The 16,249-nt window shown below is 40.5% G+C and overlaps 1 pseudogene; it reads right to left on the minus strand.

The window, feature by feature from the left end:
• LOC135472429 (deleted in malignant brain tumors 1 protein-like) overlaps window positions 1-9,771 on the minus strand; it is a 55,452-nt pseudogene extending 45,681 nt beyond the window's left edge.
• Between the last annotated feature and the right edge of the window lie 6,478 nt (window positions 9,772-16,249).

Here is a 16,249-nt window from a genome sequence, read left to right on the forward strand (position 1 = left end):
TTGACATCTTGACACAAACACATACACGCTTCATATTTCCACACGTACCGACATACATTCCACGTTAACACTTGACTGATATTCTATATTCTGCTATACAGACATTACATGAAGCAGATCAACTCCGAGTAACCGTGTTACGACGATCACGTGGGGCCAGCAGCAATAAGCGTTACGATAATAATACAGTTAGACTGGATGACCTGAAGGGAACCAAAACAATGTCGGTGAAGTAGGTACAACTGCACAGAAAGTCGCTCGGCAATAATACACCTTATTACAGCGCCTTAGTGTTGCTCATCACAGGCTTGCAGACTTCAACACAATACGTATCAAGTGTATTCCTCTAAGCTCATACATACAGGGCGAATTGTGGCTGTATGAAGCGCTTTAGAGTGAAGAGGGGTATAACGTATTAAACACTTGAACAGAAATATTACCGACTTCCTGATTTATGTGACACCATCCTCCATATGAAAAGCGGTTAGATTCAAAAGACACCCCGAATCTTTCTGCGAACCCACATCATTCACAATTAACAGCTGACAAACATCCTGCACTATCGCTCCTGAACTCGTACCGGCTACTTCATTGGTCAACAGGTAGACACGTGTAAACAGTGTCCAAATGTTACAGATAAGTGCCCCAAAACAGGTCAAACACATCGTGAACGATCCAGGATGACTAAGGGATGCACAATTTTTCCTCCTAACGTAAAAATCAGATCAAGTAAAACTGTTGCAAAACTTTCCGTAGTCAGTGGGTACTTTAAGCAAGTATATGACGTTTTCAATATCTTTTGGACAAAATTTGTCATTCTCAAACGTTTGTGTGTTATGTCATAAAATGTTCAATATATATCGTAATAATAGTATATACAGGTGGGCAAGCTGTAATAGCGAGGTATACCCCAACTAACCAGCCGGCTGCAGACAGCACATCGCGTGGCTTTGGACCATATTCGTGTCAAAGTGAAGGACGAGTTCAGCTTAATATGGCTTTTGTGTGTTGTCTTAAATAAACTAACTCTAAATTCCAGGGCCCCAAACGATTGGATTGGCAGGCAAAACAATAGGATGCTTAAGTCACGGAGCGCCTCGAGTCAAAATTAAGAGCTGAGTTTGTGCAAGGGCTCGTCAACTTCTATTGTTCAGAATCTATATAAGCGGAGTGTATCATTTGATGCGGCTGAAGAACAAGCACTTAGTAAGTTAGCTCACAATGTTATACTCTCAACCAAACATATACACAAAAAAAGGAGCAAAGTAAAAGACAATGGAAATTACATCATGGGTAATGACCTTTCTCTTGATAACATTAAAATAGATGTTCTTAAAATGAGAGTGGATATGTTGAGCGCGGTAAAAATATCTGCGCCGATCGTCTGTCTTGCTCCAAAGTACCACCACCCCCCACCCCCACCCCCACCCCGACCACTACCGCAATTTTTTTCCCCACAAATTTTGAGAAATAAGATGAGTAATGAATGGAGATAGGATACAATCATAACACGCAATGTGTAAAACAAAACAAACGAATCTAGTATGCTTTACCTCTGCGTTTCACACAGCATTGTTTTTAGAAAATATGACGTTTGAATGACTAGTTATTTGTAAAGTATAAAATCTGAAATGCACATTTCAAATACCTGTAACAAAAGACCGGTACGTTATCCTTTATCTTTCTTTGTTGTTAGGTCATGTTTTTTATTCTAATTTACACCTGATATGTTAAGTCGCCTCTTGTACACTTTGCTTGCACAACGCATAACCCGGACTCTACTGTTTATTCATTCAAACGCATTATATCTTGTGCACTGGTGAACACCTGCGTAATAAAGCAGAGCTCGATCCTGAAATATCTAGGTAATTATCCATCAAACTGTGTGAACATATGGAACTCCGTTAATCTACAAGCCTGTTAAGGTATGTAAAACCATGCATACTGGCCTACATACATAATACTCCTGCAATCTCAACATCGGTACACCCTTTGACGCGTTGCGTGTATTTTTACATAATCGTGTCAAAGTGAACTCCAGGTCAGTTTACTCCAGATGTTCGTTAAATGATTAAACCAAAGGGACACCGACCGATGAACATTTGACATCTCTTTGAGAGGCAAGAGTAAGTTACATTTACATCTGGTCAGAATGAGAGTATCCCAGTTACGCTTTTATTGCAACTGTTTTTTTACGTTTTTTTTTATACGTGCAGATTTGTTCGAGTTGATTTAACGAATCATATAGATACATTAGTGCGACGGGAATTGCGTTGTTTAATAAAGAATACGGTCAGTTAGGGAGGAACTCCCGTGGACCATGCACGGACTAGGACAGAGTGGAGGAAGTACATGTAGGACGGCGTGGCAGAGGTAAGGGACGAGGCGGTTTGGACGGCCTACAAACAGCCGGGTGAGAAGCCATCCAAACAAATCATGTTGACATGTTCTACACACCAGCAGTGCACCTCCATTCTGAATATGACAGAATGCAGAAATTATCTCCGCCACGAAAACCAGCATCCAACAACAAAACATTCGGGGACACGAGCAAAACCAACACACGCACAAACTCAGTATTGCCGTCGGGGTGATGGTTGGAGATAGGCTTCAACCTATACATTCTCCACTGGGTTTCACAATAGGGTATAGTCAGCAAAAAGAGAAGATGTACAGATCAGCTGTAGACATATAAATCTTCAATTTTACAGATATCTAGAATTGCATTTACCGACCTGATAATAAAAAGTTTAGTGGAAGCTGATGTCATATAACGGACTCATTATGTACAAACGCCGATATTTCAATAAGATAGTAATTTCAAAACAAGTTTGACTTACTGATTCTTTAAAAAAGTGTTTCACAACAGATTAGTTATACAACAACTATAACCAAATCATTCTATGCAAGTGTTTCCGTAAGATAGCAGTTATACAACAACTATATGACCAAATCGTTCTATATATATCACTACAACCAACACCTTCTACAAAAGTATTTCTGTAAGGTAGTAGTAATACAGCCACTACAACCAACCCAATGTATACAAGTATTCCGATAAGATATTAGTTATACAACAACTACAACCATTTCATTCAATACAAGTATTCCGGTAAGATATTATACAATCACTACAACCAACTCCTTCTATTCAAGTGTTCCATTAAGGTAGTAGTTATACCCCATCTAAATAACCTACATAATTTTTATACAAGAATTTCCGTTCGATATTAGTTATACAAACACCATGACCAAATAATTCTATACGACTGTCCCGTAAGATAGTAGATATAAAACAACTATAGCCAACTTATTTAATGCAAGTATTTTCGTAAGGTATTTGTTACATAACCACTACAACCTGCTGATTCTATACAAGTGTTCCGTTAGAAATTAATTATACAACCACTACAACCTACTGATTCTATTCAAGAATTCCGTTAGATATTAGTTATACAACCACTACAACTTACTGATTCTATTCAAGAATTCCGTTAGATATTAGTTACACAACCACTACAACCTACTGATTCTATTCAAGTATTCCGTTAGATATTAGCTATACAACCACTACAATCTACTAATTGTATTCAAGTATTCCGTTAGATATTAGTTATACAACCACTACAACTTACTGATCCTACACTGACTAACCACTACAAACTGGAGTATAGGTTACAACTCATGTAGGGCCTACACTGTGACCGACCACTCCAAACTGGAGTATAGGTAACTACTCATGTAGGGCCTACACTGTAACCCACCATTACAATCTGGAGTATACGTAAAAACCCATGTAGGGCCTACACTGTGACTGACAACTACAAACTGGAGAATAGGTAACTACTCATGTAGGGCCTACGCTGTAACCCACCATTATAATCTGGAGTATATGTAACAACCCAAGTAGGGCCAACACTGTGACTGACAACTACAAACTGGAGTATATGTAACAACCCATGTAGGGCCTACACTGTGACTGACAACTACAAACTGGAGTATAGGTAACAACCCATGTAGGGCCTACACTGTAACCCACCATTATAATCTGGAGTATATGTAACAACCCATGTAGGGCCTACACTGTGACTGACAACTACAAACTGGAGTATATGTAACAACCCATGTAGGGCCTACACTGTGACTGACAACTACAAACCGGAATATAGGTAACAACTCATGTGGGGCCTACACTGTGAACGACCACTACAAACTAGAGTATAGGTAACAACTCATGTAGGGCCTGCACTGTGATCCACAACTACAAACTGGAGTATATCTAACAACCCATGTAGGGCCTACACTGTGACCGACAACTACAAACTGGAGTATAGTAGCACCTTATGTAGGGCCTACGCTGTGACCCACCACAGCAAACTCATGTAAGGCCTACACTGTGACCCACCACAACAACCTGGAGTGTAGTAAACAACTCAAGTGGGGCCTGCACTGTGACCCACCACTACAAACTGGAGTATAGGTAACAACTCATGTAGGGCCAACACTGTGGCCGACCACAACAAACTGTAGTGTAGGTAACAACTTATGTAGGGCCTGCACTGCGACCGACCACTACAAACTGGAGTATAGATAACAACTCATTTAGGGCCCACACTGTGACCGACCACAACAAACTGTAGTGTAGGTAACAACTCATGTAGGGCCCACACTGTGACCGACCACTACAAACTGTAGTGTAGGTAACAACTCATGTAGGGCCCACACTGTGACCGACCACAACAAACTGTAGTGTAGGTAACAACTCATGTAGGGCCAGCACTGTGACCGACCACAACAAACTGTAATGTAGGAAACAACTCATGTAGAGCCTGCACTGTGACCGACCACAACAAACTGTAGTGTAGGTAACAACTCATGTAGGGCCTGTACTGTGACTGACAATTACAAACTGGAATATAGGTAACAACCCATGTAGCGCCTACACTCTGACCCACCACTCCAAACTGGAGTATAGCTAACAACTCATGTAGGACCTACACTGTGACCGACCACTCCAAACTGGAGTATAGTTAACAACCCATGTAGGACCTGCACTGTGACCCACCACTACAAACTGGAATATATGTAACAACCCATGTAGGACCTACACTGTGACCGACAACTACAAACCACAGCAAACTGGAGTATACGTAAAAACTCATGTAGGGCCTGCACTGTGACCGACCACAGCAAATTGATGTATAGGTAACAACTCATTTGGGGCCTGCACTGTGACCGACCACAACAAACTGTAGTGTAGGTAACAACTCATGTAGGGCCCGCACTGTGGCCAACCACTACAAACTGGAGTATAGGTAACAACTCATGTAGGGCCTACACTGAGACCGACCACTCCAAACTGGAGTAAAGGTAACAACTCATGTCGACCCTACACTGTGACCGACAACTGCAAACTGGAGTATAGTAACAACTCATGTAGGGCCCACACTGTGACCGACCACAACAAACTGTAGTGTAGGTAACAACTCATGTAGGGCCTGCACTGTGACCGACCACAACAAACTGTAGTGTAGGTAACAACTCATGTAGGGCCTGCACTGTGACCGACCACAACAAACTGTAGTGTAGGTAACAACTCATGTAGGGCCTGCACTGTGATCGACAACTACAAATTGGAGTATAGTTGACAACTCATGTAGGACCTGCACTGTGACCGATCACAACAAACTGTAGTGTAGGTAACAACTCATGTAGGGCCCACACTGTGACCGATCACAACAAACTGTAGTGTAGGTAACAACTCATGTAGGGCCTGCACTGTGACCGACCACAACAAACTGTAGTGTAGGTAACAACTCATGTAAGGCCTGCATTGTGACCGACAACTACAAATTGAAGTATAGGTAACAACTCATGTAGGGCCTGCACTGTGACCGACCACAACAAACTGTAGTGTAGGTAACAACTCATGTAAGGCCTGCATTGTGACTGACAACTACAAATTGAAGTATAGGTAACAACTCATGTAGGGCCTGCACTGTGACCGACCACAACAAACTGTAGTGTAGGTAACAACTCATGTAAGGCCTGCACTGTGACCGACAACTACAAATTGAAGTATAGGGCAAACAACTCATCTATGGCGTACACTATGGCCGACCATCACAAACCCGGGTGTAGGGTAACGTCTCAAATACAATCTGACCCCTTATTATATGAAGCATCATGACTATCACGCAACATCACACCTCAATGACAAATCTTTAGTCGGAAAATGACCCAGGAGCCTCATCAATGCGGTCGATGTGAGCTCATGCTGGCTTCCTCTCCGGCCGCAAGTGGAAGGCCTTGCAGCAATATACGGATGGTCGTGGGTTTCGCAAGGGCTTTACCCCGTTTTCTCACACCAATATGGTGGTCTCCGTTGTATAAGGAAAATATTTTTGAGTACGGTGTAAACACATTTGCAAGTGGTGAAGTGATAGAAGAAAAAAATCCGGGCCCCCCAATCTGTGTATCGATAAACCGGATGCTGGATGCTGACTGGTTAGCCAGTACAAGCCACTAGACATAGACCTTATATATTAATGTTTCATCATCTCATATGTAACGGCATGGTTTTGTGGTGCGTACTCCTCTAATCGAAATGTTCCACCCCCACCCCCACCCAACATCCCCACTCGATCCCACCCACAAAAAAAACAAGAGACTATTGTTGCTTAATGGAGTGTAAGAAAATACACAGCTATCAAAGAAAAACAATATGTCACTTACAATGGATACTATCATTTATTAACAGTGTCTTCAAAGCTTCTAACAGCATAATTTACATAACAGTTCTACCGAACACTCCAGGGTTACACAAAGGGAGCATTAATGTCTCAGTGAGAATGTCGCTGGTATTTATGGCATACTAAAATACTTTGATTCAAGATCACCCAAAAGACAGGCAAAACAGGTGATTAAAGGCAATAGGTAAGAAGCAGGAAGGTGTTGATGTGTTGTTGTCTTGTGCATGTCACAGGGATGCTAAGAATGCCTCTACAAACAAATACGTCAGTGTGAGCTCCCGACGTGCTTAATGAGGCAAAACGACCCACTAGACCATCCCAGGACGTCTCCAACCAATCAACAGCCAGCAGTCCAAACACAATAAAAATCAGCATGTCTTCATAATCTGGGTCAAGCACAAAATAGGATCATTGTTTAAACAAATTCTTATATATAAAACAAAAGCAAGATGTCGACCAAAGTCATGAATGGAGGACGGTGTTATGCAAACACTTCTTTGTCAAGCAAAAAACTGTGTGCACAATGTTAATATATTGTCCCAGTAAACAAGCTTTTACATGATTCGTATGATTAAAATCCTGCACACATGTTACCCCAGCTTCATCGAAATCTTGTTTTTCCAAACAGCTCCAAATCTGAATTAAAACAGCTCATAGCTAGCAGTCGATTGTCTTCCGTGTGCATGATTCAGTTAAAAAGTGGTAATAAAGCAAGTGCGAAAATCCTACAAATTTTGATATAAACTGTAGTAGATATAGATAAGGTTTAATGGAGCAAACTAGATGAAGACGACAGTAAAGAAAACAATACGACATGATCACAGATTTCAAAAGCATCACTAATATGATGCAATCATTTAAACGCAGTTACGTACGGAAACTGCGCGCAAACGTCAGCCTTTAAACTTGACTTGTAACATCTCTCTAAATGTACACTGTGTTTCTCATATTATCAATGAGGAGAGAGGACATTTACCGTACTACTTACACGCCGGAAGTTGTTGAGGATTTGTTATATTCCTGGCACTTAACGATAACCCATTAACCACGATCCGGGTATGCACGCAAATACATTTTACTTCAGATCACGGGAATTTTTTTTATATTTATTTATTTATTTACTTATCTGTGTGGGGTTTAAAGAGTATTTCGCTGATACGACGACGGTTAGTCTAATGCCAGAGTGTAAACAGAATATAACTGAAAAGGTATAGGGTTGATTTTAAGCCATTTTCATGTACAAATAATGACAAGACTGTAGTTTAAATCTTCTGTTTTTCAACCTGTACACTGATCAATAGAATTACTTAAAACAACACATAACTATTAGATACAGCAGCAGCACGGCATTTTATCATTTAGTCTGACGTATCATCCATGTTAGAAAAGTAACAATTAAGGTTTACAATAGCGGCAACTCCATACCGGAAATGTTGATCAGCAGCTTCACTGCACATGCGTGCATTTACTGTTACATAAACATGTATATTGAAATTGGTCAGAACAAGTGACACAAGTGGAGAAAGACTTCAATAATTATGTATGATAAGTATAAAACTGATCGTTGCAGAAGTCACCTGAATCGCGGCGTTTTACATTACGAGCACTATTTTGCATTTGGGGTTGATGCACGCAGGTAGACTGATTGATGTATTTTTAGTGATTGTCACCTGGCTTGGTTCCACATGACCGATCAGAGCTAGTAAGGATTATACATACCTGTGTACCGGCCGAGATATTGGGACAGTTTGTTAGACCTGGGCCTACATGATTTTTCTATCAATCTTTCAAAAAGAGAACACGCAGGTTGATTTTGAAAGAGAGTGTAAAGGTCAATGCTGCAATATGACAACAGAAGCCTGTATTCTCAGCTTAACTACCACGCAAAGTCTTTAACCTTTTCACCCGCGGGTTTAATTAAATAAGGACAATGTATCTGACACGCATTAACTGTTTGCATATACGTGCAAACAAGCCTAATGGTACATACTCTGACCGGACATTTGTACGTCAGTATATCTCAAGTATTCTACATGCTAATGCCCTGGACACTCTATATACATGCATGCAATGCCCGGGGCTACCCAGCAATATTGTAAACCTGCCATATCCATCCAGTACATACGTCGATGTGGGGTTAAAACCTTTCGTTCATTTTCTCATCTATACCTATAAGTTTCCCAGGTCTATTAAATTGTACACGGTATGTCGGAATATGCGATATAGCAGCACTTATAATGAAGGATATTAGACAATAGTAATATATACTTTTACCGTCTGTAACCTAAATGGATGAATGGATGTCTACAAAATACTTTGTTGTATACATGTGTATACATATACATATACACTACTTACCTGTGCGGGGAAAGATCAGACTAGGCCGTCGTCGCGGCAAACGAGGCACTGACAGCGAAGAAACTGGTGAAATTCCACAGGCCAAAACAATGACAACGGCTAAAGTTATAGACAGCATATTTGCTGAGTTGCAAAAGTTACTTTGACACCGCGATGATTCAGTTCTTGAGCAGATGATATACAATGAGACAGATTTACACCAACAATTCTTTGCCAGGGGACAACGGATTAGGCATTACCGCTGTCAACGCCCGTGGATGTTCTGCACTTGTCCGTCTCAGGTAATCTAATAGCACTTATCAGCTATCTTGGGCCTTGATGCAGCACCGGTCATTTTCCTATAGTTCTCATGAAACGCGTCTGGAGTGGTTGGTGCTTGCCAGTACACACTTATTTCTGTTGGCTGTTTCTGGACGGCAGGTTGAGAGTAAATAGTGAAAAAGATAGCACAAACACGCTCTGTAGACAATGCAATGCGGGGACGTCAGAGCCGCTTCGCTGTTTGTCCCTAATCAAGCTTACGCTTAAAGCGGTGAGCACGACGAAATTAACTCCAGAGGAATAGAGTAGTTAACTGTCAGAAAGCAATGTAAAAACCCGCCAGATTAAAGATACAGGACAGATAAGTAATTCGGCCTTTTTTGCCATTCGGCTGAGATCGTTCAAGGGACCGGCACCGTGCAGCCCCAGCAGCGTAATGAGAGCATCTGAAATACAGCCAGTTACAAAGTGTGACTAACTGAGTACTGCTCCTGCCCTCTCTGATCACGCCAATCAAAGCGGCTGATGACACGCCCCTTCCCTTTCATTCCACATGTGACACGAACTGCTTGTCATCACATGGAGTCGTGACAGGCGCAGTAGAAAGATTGTAGGTTTCAGTACATGAACACGCAGCTTTCCCCTATAAACATCGATTAACGCATCACTTGCACTGCCGATTTAATTAGGTGTAGTGTTACACAACTGTAATCATAAAGGTACTGACCTTTTATTTTTAATTAATTTGATAACCGATGACCATCGAGTAATAAATACACACCCCTCACCTGACTTCTAAATCTCGTCAGCGAATTCCTACTGATCAGGTAACTACAGACGCCAATAATTAAAGTTCAGCTTAAGTGTTATACCATCTTAATTCTATGATGTACACTAGAAAAAACACCGTTTACATCAAATCTGGCTGTTCATGAAAAGAACCTTGACCAAAAAGTCAATTTTCAAAGGCTTCATTGAAATCAGCAAATTAAGGCACTTCTTATATGCACTAAGGAAAGTGTATAGTGTAGTCTGTATAACACTGCTGCGTATCTACAAGCCAACTGCATGCCTAGCTCATATAGATATAACGTGTCCTAAGGTAAATGCGTTTAGCATGGGAATGAGATAGGTTCAATGCAGATAATGTGTACTTATATAATCTGCCTGCATGCCGTTGTCATGATGAACTATTTCAACGCTGACTGTCAATGTTTGGCAGTGTTTCTAGTTTACATGAATTGTGCAAATATCCCAGCGTCATTAAGCAAACAAACGATAAAATTGAATACCGCATTAAATTACATGTGCTTATATAAGTCGTTATCACAACATTTATAAAAGATATGGTATCACAGCTACCTGTCGCACAGACCTAACCATTCTGCTGTACAGACCACCTCCACCTCCCCCCCCCATCACCCCCTCCTTCTCCGGCTCTTCAGTTGTATTTCCATGTTAACTGTGACAAGGCGTATTATTTTATATGTCTGGATTGCCGTTACTAAGTTTAGTTGAACAAATTCATAAAACATGAGAGCCATTCATGTATGAAAGGTGTTACTTGGGGCTAAATGCTAATGGGTTTTCGAGAATAAATGAGTCTACTAAAGCCCTGGTGGCCTAATGTATTAAAATGAACGTATGCATAAAACAATGCATCAATATGCTCACCTCTGTGTTTACGCACCATACCATATACAAAGGTACACGGAAAGTTAAATAAAAAGAATACATGAATTCCAGATGTAAATCATACATATATAACTCATGTAAGATATAAGTGTTCGAGGCCGAAATACTGTGTACAATACATGGTGTCACAGGCCGAAATGTTGTGTACAATACATGATGTCTCAGGCCGAAATGTTGTGTACAATACATGATGTCACAGGCCGAAATACTGTGTACAATTCATGATGTCACAGGCTGAAATGTTGTGTACAATAGATGGTGTCCCTTGCCGAAATGTTGTGTATATGACATGGTGCCACAGGCCGAAATGCTGTGTACAATACATGGTGTCATAGGCCCAAATGCTCTGTACTATACACGGTGCCACAGGCCGAAATGTTGTGTACAATACATGGTGTCACAGCCCGAAATGCTGTGTATAAGACATCGTGCCACAGGTCAAAATGCTGTGTACAATACATGGTTTCATAGGCCCAAATGCTGTGTACAATACATGGTGACACAGACCGAAATGTTGTGTAAATGACATGGTGCCACAGACCGAAATGCTGTGTATATGACATGGTGACACATACCGAAATGTTGTGTACAATACATTGTATCACAAGCTGAAATGCCATGTACAATACATGGTGTCACAGGCCGAAATGCTGTGTGTAAGACATCGTGCCACAGGCCCAAATGCTGTGTACAATACATGGTGACACAGACCGAAATGTTGTGTAAATGACATGGTGTCACAGGCCGAAATGCTGTGTGTAAGACATCGTGCCACAGGCCCAAATGCTGTGTACAATACATGGTGTCACAGGCCGAAATGTTGTGTATAAGACATCGTGCCACAGGCGGAAATGCTGTGTACAATGCATGGTGTCATAGGCCGAAATGCCGTGTACAATACATTGTGTCACAGGCCGAAATGCTGTGTATATAGCATGGTGCCACAGGCCGAAATGTTGTGTATATGACATGGTGTCACAGGCCGAAATGTTGTGTACATGCCATGGTGCCACAGGCCGAAATGCTGTGTATAAAACATGGTCTCACAAACCGATATGCTATGTCTCCAACATGGTGCCACAGGCCGAATGTTGTGTATATGAGATTGTGCCACAGGCCAAAATCCTATGTATACGATATACTGTCACAGGCCGAAATGTTGTGTACATGACATGGTGCCACAGGCCGAAATGCTGTGTATAAAACATGGTCTCACAAACCGATATGCTATGTCTCTAACATGGTGCCACAGGCCGAATGTTGTGTACCTACCATGGTGCCACAGGCCGAATGTTGTGTATATGAGATTGTGCCACAGGCCAAAATGCTATGTATAAAATATGCTGTCACAGGCCGAAATGTTGTGTACATGACATGGTGCCACAGGCCAAAATGTTGTGAATATGACATGGTATCACAGGCTGAAATTCTGTGTATTTTACATGGTCTCACAAACCGAAATGCTGTATACGTGACATGGTGCCACAGGCCGAAATGTTTTGTACCTGGTATCGTGCCACAGACCGAAATGTTGTGTATATGACATGGCATCACAGGCCGAAATGTTGTGTACAAGACATTGTGCCACAGGCCGAAAGGCAGTGTATAAAACATGGTCTCACAAACCGATATGCTATGTCTCTAACATGGTGCCACAGGCCGAAATGTTTTGTATATGACATGGTATCACAGGCCGAAATGCTATGTATAAGATATGTTGTCACAGGTTAAAATGCTGTGTACATGACATGGTGCCACAGGCCGAATGTTGTGTACATGACATGGTGCCGCAGGCCGAAATGTTGTGAATATGACATGGTCTCACAGGCTGAAAATCTGTGTAAATTACATGGTGCCACAGGCTGAAATGTTTTGTAACTGGCATGGTGCCACGGGCAGAAATGTTGTGTATAAGACATGGTGCCACAGGCCGAAATGTTGTGAATATGACATGGTCTCACAGGCTGAAATTCTGTGTATTTTACATGGTCTCACAAATCGAAATGCTTTATACGTGACATGGTGCCACAGGCCGAAATGTTGTGTATAACACATTGTGCCACAGGCCGAAATGCTGTGTATAAAACACAGTCTCACAAACCAAAATGCTGTGTCCCTAACATGGTGCCACAGGTCGAAATGCTATGTATAAGATACTGTCACAGGCCGAAATGTTGTGTCCACGACATGGTGTCTCAGGCCGAAATGCTGTGCATATGACATGGTCTCACAGGCTGAAATTCTGTGTATATTACATGTTGTCACAGGCTGAAATGTTGTGTACATGACATGATGTAACGGACCGAAATGCAATGGAGAAGATATGATACCACAGGCCGAAACTCTATGTAGAAGATATGGTGTCATAGTTCGGATTGCTGACATTTGTATACGAGCCGTCAGCCAGCAATGATGTTCAGGGTAAATAATCGAGAGACCAATGTATAAAGTAACAAATTATAAAGCATCCGAGAAAAGCAATGAAAAGTTGATGTGAAAAGTTTAATTACTAATGGCGGAAAGACGCAAGGAGTCATAGGCCGAATGAAAACAGATGGGACATTGTGCCATGGGGTCAATGCTGGCCGCTGTCCTTAAGTGAAATATTCATAAGTACGGAGTAAACTACCAATCAAGAAAATAAATAATTAATAAATAAATCTATACATAAGAATTGTTATACATGAGTCCAGATATAATAGGCATAATTAACATAGATATTAGACTTTGTTAATAAGCTGAATTGTTATGGATCAGACATGGTTTCATATAGGCCGATTTGAAACAGATTAGACTTTTATTAATAAGCCGAATTGTTATACATGAGACATGATATCATAGGTCGAATTGAGATAGATTAGACTTTGTTTAATAAGCCGAACTGTTATACATGAAGCATGATATCATATTGTCCGAATTGAAATAGATTAGATATTGTTCAGTAAGTCGAATTGTTATACATGAGACATGATATCATAGGCCGAAATGAGATAGATTAGACATTGTTTAATAAGCCGAAATGTTATACATGAGACATGGTATCGAATTAAAGTAGATTAGACATTGTTTAATAAGCGGAATTGTTAAACATGAGACATAGTTTCATACACGTCGAACTGAAAACAGATCAGCCATTGTTTAATAAGCCGAATTGTTATACACCAGACATGGTTTCATATAGGCCGATTTGAAATAGATTAGACTTTGTTTAATAAGCTGAATTGTTATACATGAAGCATGATATCATATTGACCGAAATGAAATAGATTAGATATTGTTCAGTAAGTCGAATTGTTATACATCAGACATGATACCATAGGCCGAACTGAGATAGATTAGACATTGTTTAATAAGCCGAATTTGTTAAACATGAGACATGATATCATGGGCCGAATAACATGAGGCAATCGCTTTTTGTTTTGTTTGAATCACTATCTTCATTTAAGCAGCTGCCATTTGTAAATTTTAAAAGAAATAAAAAACTAAATGTGACATTTCCTCTACAAATGTTTCCTCGTCAAAGCAGTACAATAGCTACGATGATCGCCCACATGATTATGTCATTAGAAACTGTTATTTTCCTCGGGACCCATAATTCCTCGACTGATGAGGTTCCACCAGAACCCATGTGGTACGAGAACGGAAGTCAGGAGGTTTTCAGGTACATGGGGAAGGCCGGCGGTATATTCCGATTTCCTCCACATATTAACCCGGCCATAATCAAATAAATAAATTTTGCTTTAGGATGCTTACAGTTTCTGGTTTTAATCATTCAAATATGTATATCATATGGCCCTTAAGTAGGTCAGCCAGTCCATAAATAACTACGTCATCTTCGTGGCAAATGAAGGAAGATTTCCCCAAATATGTATGATTTTTGCCATGTTGTCTTTCAAACGGCAAAATAAATAAAAAGTAAAAGAGTAGCCGAATATTAAAAGTTGTTTGTTATACCAGTCACTATATATAGCAAATGTTACCATCTGTCACATAACCAGAGACTAATCACAGATTTAATTGTAAACTATACATTGTTTAATATACCATAAAGCGGGACAGGCGAACGAGCTTGTAGATCTTACAGATATTGTCATATGATATCAAATCCTTGAATATAGGCCGTATCATGAAAAGCACTGCACCAGCCATTCACTTATATTTAGTACATGTACCTCTGCCAAAAAGGTTACTTTTTGTTGGTGTTTATTTCTATATCTGTCTGTCTGTCATAATATACAATATAATTTCAGCCATGTCGTGGTGAAAAACATATGTGAGGTTTTGTTTCATAAAATTATTTCACACACTTAAATGTAAAAGAGGGCCATTCATGAAATATAACTTATTAATTCAAATCGGGAAGCAACCCCTACTTTTTTTGTTAAATAGTTATGAAAGAAAACTGTTAAATGAACAACTATACAATGTTAAGAGGAAGAATATTAAGATAATATTCAAACCTGCGAGCTAATAGAAGGTATTTATCTGTATACACACCTTTTGTAAGACTGAAAGTTCAGGAGGTATACCAATGTCGAACTCATACATTCAACACACATTCTGTAAGGCTGTGACCAGGGCGAGCGGAGAACAATTGCGATACTAGCTGCAAACAGGAAGGTTTTGACAGAGCTCATGGCACGATTTGATGCTGTCGAAATCATCTTCAGTGCCCGACATTTCACTCATCGGATAACGATAAAACATTTATTGTTAAGACAATTTCCAAAGAACGCGAGGTAGCTCCTTGGATCCGTCTTATTGGTCAAAACAATTGTGGTCGGTTTCTATGGAGGCAGGAAGTAAACGGGGTTTTATGGAAGTGTGCACGTTGCTACTGTTTAAGAATTTATATGAAGAGTTAGAATAAAATCTTAACCGAGACAAACTAACAAGAGGCTGAATTTCATGGTTAACGTGTCACCAGTTGTCAACTATCACACTGTCGTCGCTGATCGGGTTTTACTCTCCATGTTGTAGTACCTCACACTGTATACTCGCGAGTGTTATATGCGTCGGCACATACCTAGCGTTTTCGTCAGTAGATTATAAAAGTACAGCAAACAAATCTAAACACCAAACCGGGAGCGCACACGGGTTCCCAGCTTCCTGGTAAATGGGTACACGACCATAGATTGAGACCTGTGTCATTCTTCCCAGGTAATAACTTTCAGAAATACACA

Source organism: Liolophura sinensis, chromosome 8, assembly GCF_032854445.1.
Source record: "Liolophura sinensis isolate JHLJ2023 chromosome 8, CUHK_Ljap_v2, whole genome shotgun sequence".
Taxonomy (NCBI): domain Eukaryota; kingdom Metazoa; phylum Mollusca; class Polyplacophora; order Chitonida; family Chitonidae; genus Liolophura; species Liolophura sinensis.